Here is a 12,755-nt window from a genome sequence, read left to right as displayed (position 1 = left end):
GTGACTTCTGGACCTCTCTGACCCCTCACCGGCTTCGCAGAGCGACCCCGAGGATCCCCGTGGAGTCCGGAGGGCCGGGACACCGCCGCATCGGCCACGCCAACGAACGCCGCCCGCCTCCACCGCCGGTCCCCGTCGCCGGCCACACTACGCCGCTCCCTCGCCCGCTCCAGGCCCACGGTGAGCACCACCCGGTCCCCCTGCTCCCTTTGCGCAGGATTTTTCCGCCCTTAGCGCGCCCTAGGAGTCCGTCCGCCGCAGGCCCGCTCTTGCGCCGCCGCGCAGCCCCGCTCCTCGCCGTGGCAAGCCCCGCCAGAGCACAGCACCGCCCCCCTTCGTGTTCCAGTGACTTACGCGTGTCACGCTCATCCTTTTGCACCAGACCGCAGCCCAAATGGCCCACTGGAGCGCCAGATCGGCCAGCTCCGGCGAGCTCGCCGCCGCGGAGCTCTGCTCCGGCGGCTGAGCGCCGCCGCCCAGCGCCCCTTTGCCCCGAACCGCCCGATCCGATTTTGACGCGTGAGATTAGATCCAGATCGGGATAGGTCCGGATCGTTGGATCTAGATCCGGCGGTCCATATGCGAACTTACCGCTTCAGCCGGGCTCTTTTGCATAAGAGCCCCTGGAGTTTTCTTTAATAAACCCGCCGTCCCTGGTAGTTCAAAAACAATTAGATTTAGGTCCGGTTTTTAGCACTTAAGCCCCTGAGCTTTCCCAAATTAGCACCCGCAGTCCAGGCCTTGTGTTTTTGCACGTCAGCCCTTAGATTTAATGTTTATTTACGTTTTAGTCCTCGGTTTTAGCAGAAAAGCCCCTGAAACTTCAGTTTTCTTACAAATAAACCCCTAGAACTTGTTTTTGGCCTAGTTTATGCGTTTTAGCTCCGTTTTTAGTGTTCTTTATATCCACGCGATCGTTGTAACGCGTAGAATAGTTCTAGAGTAGTTTTGTGCGCTGTTTTTATGTATTGATGTACTGTTTCTTAGTTTTTGTTAGTGTTTGCTTGTATGCTTATTATTGTGCATTGTTTTGGCCATGTGTTCGTGAGTAGACGTTGATCCATCTGAGGAGCCCCAGTACCAGTACCCGGAGCAGCCGTCTTCCGAGCACTTTGAGCAGCAGCCAGAGCAGTACGAGGAAGGCAAGTATAACATGAACAACCCATCACTTTTAAATACAATTTCATACTGCATTTTAATACTGTATGCCTATAAGGATTTCCTAGCCACTTTATATCCTTTATATATACCTTTGGGTTGCATTTTGGTTAGTTGTGCTAGGTTGCTGCGCTATAACCCACTCTGGTCCTTTTTAATTAATTTGATTAATGGTTTACTTAAACTTAATTCTGAGAGTGGCACTCTGTGTGGCTTGAGTGGCTCACTTCTCGTTAAAAGATGGTTTTTGTAGAAACATGGTTTAGGGGGCCAGCACGGTGCTTACTGCCTGGTTGGCCACTCTCCATAAGGACCGGTTCATAGAGCGACAACCTGGGACAACAGCGCTACCACAAGGCTAGAATGGGATGGACTTGGCGTAATATTTAGATCTTTTTGGTTTGGAGTAACTTACCTGCGGGGCAAGAGTAGCAAGCTTCAATGGTCCCTGCTCCTCCGGCTTGGTCTGTGCTACGTGCTTGTACCCCCGGAGGTGGGCCCCATCGTCGCCGACCTAACTCTCGCGGTTACGCCTTACCAACGAGATTCTTTCTAAAGGCCTCGTAGTGAGTCGCTGGCCATCTCACCTAAGGAAGTGTGATGAACAACTGGCGTAGCTCACGACTTGTGGGTAAAGATGTGCAACCTCTGCAGAGTGTAAAACTGGTATACTAGCCGTGCTCACGGTTATGAGCGGCCCAGATCCTCCTTTTGATTAGTGAAGTTATCTCCTTCCGACGAGGGAGGTGCTTCTCGGGGTTTACCTTGGTGGCTTGGTTTCGGTTTGGTTCTCAGTAGTAACATGTTTAAACTTGATTAATAACTATGTAACTGGGTTAATGGTAATTCATCAACTCGTAGTAAATAGCTTCAATAAAATTTTGCCAACACTTAAAAGCTAATGCAGTTGAGTCAGCCAGCCTAGAGCCTCATAGTTTGTGTTATACTTGTTGAGTACAAGTTGTGTACTCACTCTTGCCTCTTCTCTACTTTTTCCTCTTGGCTACGCTACTGCTGCTCAGTTCCTGCCGACACGAGGGAGTTCGTCCAGCGCTACCAGGACTACGAGGACTTCTAGGTGTTCGTCTCCCAGTCGACGTCCCTGTGGCGCCCTGCTTCAGCTTCGGAGAGCTTTATTCGTATTTTGTACTTCGTTTCCGCTGTATCAGACATTTTTGTCATTATTGTAATAAATAACATTCGTATTTCGATTTATTATGTCTTATTCGTGATATGTGCTATGATATACTGTTCATTCTGTTGTATATACGTGTGACTTGATCCTGGCACGTATATGATTGCTCGGTTTATGTCCTTTTATAAACCGGGTGTTACAGAGTGGTATCAGAGCCATATCGACTGTAGGACGAAGCCTAGATAGAACTGGTCGAGTTTTAGGACTTCTTCTCACCAATCCTTGTCTGCTGAAACTATTTTACTATTATACCCCTTGACTTCTTTGACTTTTTACCCTTCTTGCCTTGATTTCTCTCTCTGAAGAATAGTTTCGTAGATTTTGGCCTGAATCAGTCATCTGACCTCCATGAGCATAGCTAGGTGACCCTTTTATAATAATACGATAGCACGTTCTGCGACGCGTTGTGTTAGTCGAGTCTTTTGCTAAACTCGGCTAAGTTGTGAAAATTGTCTGCTTGTTATTATGCTTCATGGTTGATTTGGATTTTTGACTGATTGCATAGCTTAGTAGCTTAAATTTGTTTAAAGAAAATCACTCGGATGTTAAAGTTAACTAATTAATAAAATGAGTTAGATCGTTGGGGGTAAAACAGTCAACTCTATCCTGTCTACTTTATCATGGCTGAGTCTTTTTCCGCAAAGAGTTATCATATCCATCTGAACTTATTCCTACAATATCCTTACTCGTGAAATCTTTTGTTCCAATCAGATGGTGAACACCAGGAGCACCGGTTCAGGTTCTGGCCAGCAGCAGGGTCAGAACAACCAGGGTACTGGGATCCCGATGCCTCCGCCTTTGACTCCGGAGCAGTACTTCCAGCTCCAGATGCAGATGATGGCTACCCTGAACAACACTGTTCAGGCTCTTCAGCACGCTCACACTCAGCCTCCGCCTCCTCCACCGCCGCAGCCTCGCGACAGGCGTGCTGAGTTCCTGAGGGGTCACCCGCCGACGTTCTCTCACACGTCCGACCCTCTTCAGGCTGACGACTGGCTCCGTGCAGTGGAGCGTCAGCTGGACATCGCCCAGTGCGATGATCGTGAGCGCGTCTTGTACGCAGCAGGACAGCTGCGAGGGGCAGCTTTGGACTGGTGGGAGTCCCACCCAGTTCACGACCGCGAGGCTCTCACTTGGCTCCAGTTCAGGGAGCGTTTCCGTAGCCACAACGTCCCCGCGGGCGTTATGAAGATGAAGCAGAAGGAGTTCCTTGCACTGAAGCAGGTAATCTTAAGTATAATCATTCAGCGTTTTCTTTTGAGCTAATGCCCCTTGTTCTATCCTTATGAATCTTGAGTTAATCTTCCGATATCCATCTGTCTTTGTGAATTCAGGGGACTATGTCGGTCACGGAGTATCGTGATCGCTTTCTTCAGCTGGCTCGCTACGCCCCTGCCGAGGTTGCGGATGACCGCAAGAAGCAGGAGCACTTCATGGAGGGTCTTGAGGACTACCTCCAGTACGCGCTGCTCAACCTCCGCTTCGACGACTTCAACCATCTGGTTGACAGTGCGCTCAACACTGAGCGTAAGCACTTGGAGATGGAGGACAAGAAGAGGAAGGTTGTCCCCGTTGCTTCCGGCAGCAACACTCGTCCACGACTCCAGCAGCCTCAGCCGTACCAGCAGCAGTACCGGCCTCCTCAGCAGTACCAGCAGAGGCCACCGCAGCAGTACCCGCCTCGACAGCAGCAGGCAGGTCAGGGCCAGAGGTTACCGGCACCTCCGGCTCGTGCAGCTCCACCAGCACCGCAGACTCCACGTCCGGCAGCTCCTACCGGACAGCAGGCTCAGGGACCTCCTCGCACCTGCTTTCACTGCGGCCAGCCGGGGCACTACGCCAACGCTTGCCCCCGGAAGGCGCAGGCGGGACAGCAGGGACGCCCAGCTCAGCCCAGGGCGCCAGCACAGGGCAGGGTGAACCACGTGACGGCCGAGTCAGCGGCCGAGGCTCCCAACGTGGTTATTGGTACGTTCATGGTTAATTCATATCCAGCTACAGTGCTTTTTGATACTGGTGCTACGCATTCCTTCATTACTCAGTCTTTTGTCGAGCATCATGGTATTCATACTAGCACATTAAAGAGGTGCCTGTTAGTATCTTCTCCGGGAGGACAGTTGAGGTCTCACACTTACTGCCCGAGAGTCAGTGTTTCTTTGAGGGGAGTAGAGTTCTGTACTGATCTGATGGTGCTAGACACCAAGGGCATTGATGTCATTCTGGGAATGGAGACTCTGGCCAAGTGGGGAGTTCGGATAGATTGTGCTCAGAGGACAGTCTTGCTATCAGCTTCCAGTGGCCAAGAGGTTGTTATCAGTGCAGTAGAGCCTTCTGGATTTCTTCATCAGATGGAGGCTAGACCCACGGATGGTATTCGCGTGGTGTCTGAATTCCCGGATGTCTTTCCGGATGATCTGCCAGGTATGCCGCCTGAACGCGCCATTGAGTTTTGTATTGATCTCTTGCCTGGCACAGCCCCTATTGCAAAGAGGCCCTACCGTATGGCACCTATAGAGCATGAAGAGGTCAAGAAAACTATTGATGAGTTGCTAGCCAAGGGCTATATCCGTCGCAGCTTCTCTCCTTGGGCTTTTCCATTGCTGCTAGTAGATAAGAAGGATGGCTCGAAGAGGATGTGTGTGGATTATCGTGAGCTGAATGCAGTTACTATCAAGAACAAGCATCCGCTGCCCCGTATTGAGGATCTCTTCGATCTGCTTCGAGGTGCTCGTATATTCTCGAAGATTGATCTTCGTTCGGGATATTTTCAGCTGAGGATCCGTCCTGGGGATATTCCGAAGACGGCATTCACCTGCAAGTACGGGCTATATGAGTATACAGTCATGTCCTTCGGCTTGACTAATGCCCCGGCTTACTTCATGCACCTGATGAACATGGTTTTCATGGACTATCTGGATGTCTTCGTGGTGATTTTCATTGATGATATTCTGATCTTCTCCAAGACAGAAGAAGAGCATGAGGAGCATCTGAGACTCGTGTTGCAGAGGCTGAGAGAACATCAGCTGTATGCCAAGTTCAGCAAGTGCGAGTTCTGGATTGACGAGGTTCCATTCCTCGGTCATGTCATCTCTCAGGGAGGCATTGCTGTTGATCCGAGTAAGGTGAAGGATGTGCTCGAGTGGGAGACACCACAGACAGTGAAGGAAGTCAGATCTTTCTTGGGCTTAGCTGGATATTATCGGAGGTTCATTGAGAATTTCTCCAAGATCGCGAAGCCTTTGACTTCTTTGCTGGAGAAGAATGTGGCTTTCATATGGACTGATGAGCGTCAGATGGCCTTTGATGAGCTGAAGAAAAGGTTGACTACGGCGCCAGTCCTGACTCTGCCAGACCAGACGAAGAGGTTCACGGTATATTGTGATGCTTCGAAGGATGGTCTTGGGTGTGTTCTGATGCAGGAGGGCAGAGTGATAGCTTATGCTTCACGGCAGTTACGCCGGCATGAGCTGAATTATCCTACTCATGATCTTGAGTTAGCCGCAGTTGTGCATGCTCTGAAAATTTGGAGGCATTACTTGTATGGGCAGCGTTGTGATATCTACACTGATCACAAGAGCCTCAAGTATATTTTCACGCAGAATGAGCTGAACATGCGGCAGAGAAGATGGTTAGAGTTGGTCAAGGACTATGATCTGGAGATTCACTATCATCCGGGCAAGGCCAATGTTGTAGCAGATGCTTTGAGCAGAAGGAGTTATGTCAACATGGCCGTTGCTTTCCAGATGCCTCCAGAGTTATGCGAGGAGTTCGAGCAGCTGAGTCTGGGCTTCTTGCATCATACCTCCAGTGCAGCGTTTGAGGCAGTACCGACTCTAGAGGCAGAGATCCGGCAGCATCAGAAAGATGATGAGAAGCTGCAGGAGATTCGTGAGTTGCTCAAGAAGGGCAAGGCTCCTCATTTCAGAGAGGATGATCAGGGTACCTTGTGGTACAAGAACCGAATCTGTGTGCCAGATGTGAAGGATCTTCGGAAGTTGATTCTGAGTGAGGCCCACGATACAGCTTACTCTATTCATCCGGGCAGCACGAAGATGTACTATGATCTGAAGGAACGTTTCTGGTGGTATGGGATGAAGCGTTCAGTGACAGAGTACGTGGCTATTTGTGACACCTGTCAGCGTGTCAAGGCTGAGCATCAGAGGCCAGCAGGTCTATTGCAGCCTTTGAAGATTCCAGAGTGGAAATGGGAGGAAATCACTATGGATTTCATAGTTGGATTGCCTCGTACTCAGAAAGGGTACAACTCCATTTGGGTAGTAGTGGATCGTCTGACGAAGGTTGCTCACTTCATTCCAGTGAACACTACTTACTCCGGTGCTAGACTTGCAGAGTTGTACATCTCTCGGATTGTCTGCTTGCATGGTGTGCCGAAGAAGATCATATCTGACAGAGGGTCTCAGTTCACTTCTCGTTTCTGGGAGCAGCTCCATGACTCGTTGGATACGAAGCTGCGATTCAGTACGGCTTATCACCCTCAGACAGATGGGCAGACAGAGAGAACCAACCAAGTGTTGGAAGATATGCTGAGAGCTTGTGCCATTCAGTACGGTACTAGTTGGGATAAGTGCCTGTCTTTTGCTGAGTTCTCATATAACAACAGCTATCAGGCCAGTCTGAAGAAGTCTCCCTTTGAGGCATTGTATGGCAGAAAGTGCAGGACTCCTCTCTATTGGGATCAGATCGGTGAGAAGCAGCTCTTTGGCCCTGAGATCATAGATGATGCAGAGCAGATGGTTCAGGCTGTGCGAGAAAATCTGAGGATTGCACAGAGCAGACAGAAGAGCTATGCTGATGGCAAACGGAGAGACCTGACTTTCAGTGTCGGTGATTATGTGTATCTGAAGGTGTCTCCGATGAGAGGAATCCGCAGATTTAATGTCAAAGGGAAGTTAGCACCTCGTTATGTGGGGCCATTCAAGGTGCTAGAGCGGAAAGGCGAAGTTGCTTATCGCCTGGAGTTACCTCTCAGTCTCTCGGGAGTTCATGATGTCTTCCATATATCTCAGCTAAAGAGATGTTTGCGAGTACCCGAGGAGCAGGCACCCCTGGATGGAGTCGATGTCCAGGAGGATCTGACTTATACTGAGCATCCGGTAAAGATTCTGGAGACATCAGAGAGGGTTACTCGGAACAAGCGCATCAGGATGTGCAGAGTTCAGTGGAGTCATCACAGTGAAGCTGAGGCTACATGGGAGCGAGAAGATGAGTTGAAGAAGACATATCCAGATCTCTTTGCTAGCCAGCCCAGCTAAATCTCGGGACGAGATTTCTTTAAGGGGGTAGGGTATGTAACACCCTAATTTAAATTTCAGCATTTATTAATAAATTAATTGACTTTATTTAATTTTCTAAGGTTTATTGTGTTTAGTTGGCATTTAATCTAATTTTTATTCCTAATTAATTAAAATTTATCTTAGGTTTAAATTTTTGTTGCATTCATGCTGTTGCATAATTTAAATTGAGTGTGGTTTGAATTCAAATTTTGATTTGAATTCAAACTTTGTTTGAAATAGAAAAGAAATAGAAAGAGAAAATAGAAAAGGAAAAACCCATAGGAAACCCAAACCCTCAACCCAGTCTGGCCCAAAACCAAACCCGGCCCCCCCCCCCCTCTCTCCCTTGGCCTAGCCTCACGCCGGCCCAAACTCGCAGCCGGCTCCATCCCACGCTCGGCCCGGCTCCGAACGGCCCACACCGCGGCCTGCTTCTGCCCGCTCCCCGCGCGGCCCCTCCCACGCCGGCTCGCCCGCGTCCCTGCCGGTCCCCCCCGCCAGCGGCACCCCGCTCGGGCCGCGCTCGCCCCGCCGCTGACAAGCGACCCCACCTCGTCAGCTTCTCCTTCCTCCCCGCGCCGAAGATTCCTCTGCTTCAACCGCCCCTCGCTCCTCTGTACCGTGGACCCCCCCCATCTCCGCAGGGCCACCAACCAGCCTAGCCCCACGCCCGCCCGACCTTCTAGAAGCGCGCCTGGAGTCCGGATCACGGCGGGCAACGCTCGTCCGCCTTCCTTGCGCCTCACCGGCCCGGCCGAAATCTCCGCGGCGGCCCCGCTAATCACGCCTGCCGAGGATCGCTCCTGGCTCTATTTGAGCGCCGTCCGCGCCCCCCCCCTGATCCCTCCATCCACCAGCGCGCCGCACCACCCTAGCCGCCACCTTGCCTCTGCTCGGAGCGAGCGCCGCCGCGACCTCCAATCCGGTGATCCCCTGCGCCGCCCCAATTCATCATCTCCGGTGACTTCTGGACCTCTCTGACCCCTCACCGGCTTCGCAGAGCGACCCCGAGGATCCCCGTGGAGTCCGGAGGGCCGGGACACCGCCGCATCGGCCACGCCAACGAACGCCGCCCGCCTCCACCGCCGGTCCCCGTCGCCGGCCACACTACGCCGCTCCCTCGCCCGCTCCAGGCCCACGGTGAGCACCACCCGGTCCCCCTGCTCCCTTTGCGCAGGATTTTTCCGCCCTTAGCGCGCCCTAGGAGTCCGTCCGCCGCAGGCCCGCTCTTGCGCCGCCGCGCAGCCCCGCTCCTCGCCGTGGCAAGCCCCGCCAGAGCACAGCACCGCCCCCCTTCGTGTTCCAGTGACTTACGCGTGTCACGCTCATCCTTTTGCACCAGACCGCAGCCCAAATGGCCCACTGGAGCGCCAGATCGGCCAGCTCCGGCGAGCTCGCCGCCGCGGAGCTCTGCTCCGGCGGCTGAGCGCCGCCGCCCAGCGCCCCTTTGCCCCGAACCGCCCGATCCGATTTTGACGCGTGAGATTAGATCCAGATCGGGATAGGTCCGGATCGTTGGATCTAGATCCGGCGGTCCATATGCGAACTTACCGCTTCAGCCGGGCTCTTTTGCATAAGAGCCCCTGGAGTTTTCTTTAATAAACCCGCCGTCCCTGGTAGTTCAAAAACAATTAGATTTAGGTCCGGTTTTTAGCACTTAAGCCCCTGAGCTTTCCCAAATTAGCACCCGCAGTCCAGGCCTTGTGTTTTTGCACGTCAGCCCTTAGATTTAATGTTTATTTACGTTTTAGTCCTCGGTTTTAGCAGAAAAGCCCCTGAAACTTCAGTTTTCTTACAAATAAACCCCTAGAACTTGTTTTTGGCCTAGTTTATGCGTTTTAGCTCCGTTTTTAGTGTTCTTTATATCCACGCGATCGTTGTAACGCGTAGAATAGTTCTAGAGTAGTTTTGTGCGCTGTTTTTATGTATTGATGTACTGTTTCTTAGTTTTTGTTAGTGTTTGCTTGTATGCTTATTATTGTGCATTGTTTTGGCCATGTGTTCGTGAGTAGACGTTGATCCATCTGAGGAGCCCCAGTACCAGTACCCGGAGCAGCCGTCTTCCGAGCACTTTGAGCAGCAGCCAGAGCAGTACGAGGAAGGCAAGTATAACATGAACAACCCATCACTTTTAAATACAATTTCATACTGCATTTTAATACTGTATGCCTATAAGGATTTCCTAGCCACTTTATATCCTTTATATATACCTTTGGGTTGCATTTTGGTTAGTTGTGCTAGGTTGCTGCGCTATAACCCACTCTGGTCCTTTTTAATTAATTTGATTAATGGTTTACTTAAACTTAATTCTGAGAGTGGCACTCTGTGTGGCTTGAGTGGCTCACTTCTCGTTAAAAGATGGTTTTTGTAGAAACATGGTTTAGGGGGCCAGCACGGTGCTTACTGCCTGGTTGGCCACTCTCCATAAGGACCGGTTCATAGAGCGACAACCTGGGACAACAGCGCTACCACAAGGCTAGAATGGGATGGACTTGGCGTAATATTTAGATCTTTTTGGTTTGGAGTAACTTACCTGCGGGGCAAGAGTAGCAAGCTTCAATGGTCCCTGCTCCTCCGGCTTGGTCTGTGCTACGTGCTTGTACCCCCGGAGGTGGGCCCCATCGTCGCCGACCTAACTCTCGCGGTTACGCCTTACCAACGAGATTCTTTCTAAAGGCCTCGTAGTGAGTCGCTGGCCATCTCACCTAAGGAAGTGTGATGAACAACTGGCGTAGCTCACGACTTGTGGGTAAAGATGTGCAACCTCTGCAGAGTGTAAAACTGGTATACTAGCCGTGCTCACGGTTATGAGCGGCCCAGATCCTCCTTTTGATTAGTGAAGTTATCTCCTTCCGACGAGGGAGGTGCTTCTCGGGGTTTACCTTGGTGGCTTGGTTTCGGTTTGGTTCTCAGTAGTAACATGTTTAAACTTGATTAATAACTATGTAACTGGGTTAATGGTAATTCATCAACTCGTAGTAAATAGCTTCAATAAAATTTTGCCAACACTTAAAAGCTAATGCAGTTGAGTCAGCCAGCCTAGAGCCTCATAGTTTGTGTTATACTTGTTGAGTACAAGTTGTGTACTCACTCTTGCCTCTTCTCTACTTTTTCCTCTTGGCTACGCTACTGCTGCTCAGTTCCTGCCGACACGAGGGAGTTCGTCCAGCGCTACCAGGACTACGAGGACTTCTAGGTGTTCGTCTCCCAGTCGACGTCCCTGTGGCGCCCTGCTTCAGCTTCGGAGAGCTTTATTCGTATTTTGTACTTCGTTTCCGCTGTATCAGACATTTTTGTCATTATTGTAATAAATAACATTCGTATTTCGATTTATTATGTCTTATTCGTGATATGTGCTATGATATACTGTTCATTCTGTTGTATATACGTGTGACTTGATCCTGGCACGTATATGATTGCTCGGTTTATGTCCTTTTATAAACCGGGTGTTACAAACTATGAGGCTCTAAGGTTGGCTGACTTAACTGCATTAGCTTTTAATCTTGGCAAAATTTTATTAAAGCTATTTACTACAAGTTGATGAATTACCACAACCCAATTACATAGTAATTAATCAGAATTAATTATGATACTACTGAGAACCAAACCAAACCAACCACCCGGGGAACCCCCCTAATCAAAGGAAGATAACCCCACTAATCAAAAGGAGGATCTGGGCCGCTCATGACCATGAGCACGGCTAGTATACCAGTTTTACACTCTGCAGAGGTTGCACATCTTTACCCACAAGTCGTGAGCTACGCTAGTTGTTCATCACACTTCCTTAGGTGAGATGGCTAGCAAGCACACTACGAGGCCGTTACAAAGAATCTCATTGGTAAGGCGTAACCGCGAAGAGTTGGATCAGCGACGATGGGGCCCACCTCACGGGGGTACAAGACACAGGTGCACAGACCAAGCACAGACCAAGCCGGAGGAGCAGGGACCATTGAAGCTTACCACCCTTTGCCCCGCAGGTAAGTTACTCCAAACCAAAAAGACCTAATTAGTAAGCTAAGAACGTCCCATTCCAGTCTTGTGGTAGCGCTGTTGTCCCAGGTTGTCGCTCTATGAACCAGTCCTTATGGAGAGTGGCCAACCAAGCACTAAGCACCGTGCTGGCCCCCTAAACCATGTTTCTATAAAAACCAATTTTTAACGAGACCCAAAACCAGGTCTCGTTAAAAATTGGTTTTGTTAGAAACATGGTTTACGGGGCCAGCACGGTGCTTAGTGCTTGGTTGGCCACTCTCCTTAAGGACCGGTTCATAGAGGGACACCTGGGACAACAGCGCTACCACAAGACTGGAATGGGACGGTCTTGGCTTACTAATTAGGTCTTTTTGGTTTGGAGTAACTTACCTGTGGGGCAAAGGGTGGTAAGCTTCAATGGTCCCTGCTCCTCCGGCTTGGTCTGTGCTTGGTTTGTGCACCTGTGCTTGTACCCCTGGAGATGGGCCCCATCATCGCCGATCTAACTCTTCGCGGTTACGCCTTACCAACGAGATTCTTTGTAACGGCCTCGTAGTGAGTTTGCTAGCCATCTCACCTACGGAAGTGTGATGAACAACTAGCGTAGCTCACGACTTGTGGGTAAAGATGTGCAACCTCTGCAGAGTGTAAAACTGGTGTACTAGCCGTGCTCATGGTCATGAGCGGCCCAGATCCTCCTTTTGATTAGTGGGGTTATCTTTCTTTGACGAGGCAGGTTTCCTCGGGTGGCTTGGTTTGGTTTGGTTCTCAGTAGTATCATAATTAATTTTGATTAATTATTATGTAACTGGGTTTATGGTAATTCATCAACTTGTAGTAATTAGCTTTAATAAAATTTTGCCAAGACTTAAAAGCTAATGCAGTTGTGTCAGCCAACCTTAGAGCCTCATAGTTTGTGTTATACTTGTTGAGTACAAGTTGTGTACTCACTCTTGCCTCTTCTCTACTTTTTCCTCTTGGATACGCTACTGCTGCTCAGTTCCTGCCGACGCGAGGGAGTTCGCTCAGCGCTACCAGGACTACAAGGACTTCTAGGCGTTCGTCTCCCAGTCGATGTCCCTGTGGCGCCCTGCTCAGCTTTGGAGAGTTTTTATCGTATTTTGTACTTCGCTTCC

The sequence above is a fragment of the Panicum virgatum genome, chromosome 2N (assembly GCF_016808335.1).
Source record: "Panicum virgatum strain AP13 chromosome 2N, P.virgatum_v5, whole genome shotgun sequence".
NCBI classification, from domain to species: Eukaryota; Viridiplantae; Streptophyta; class Magnoliopsida; order Poales; family Poaceae; genus Panicum; species Panicum virgatum.
Note: the sequence above shows the minus strand (reverse complement) of the source record.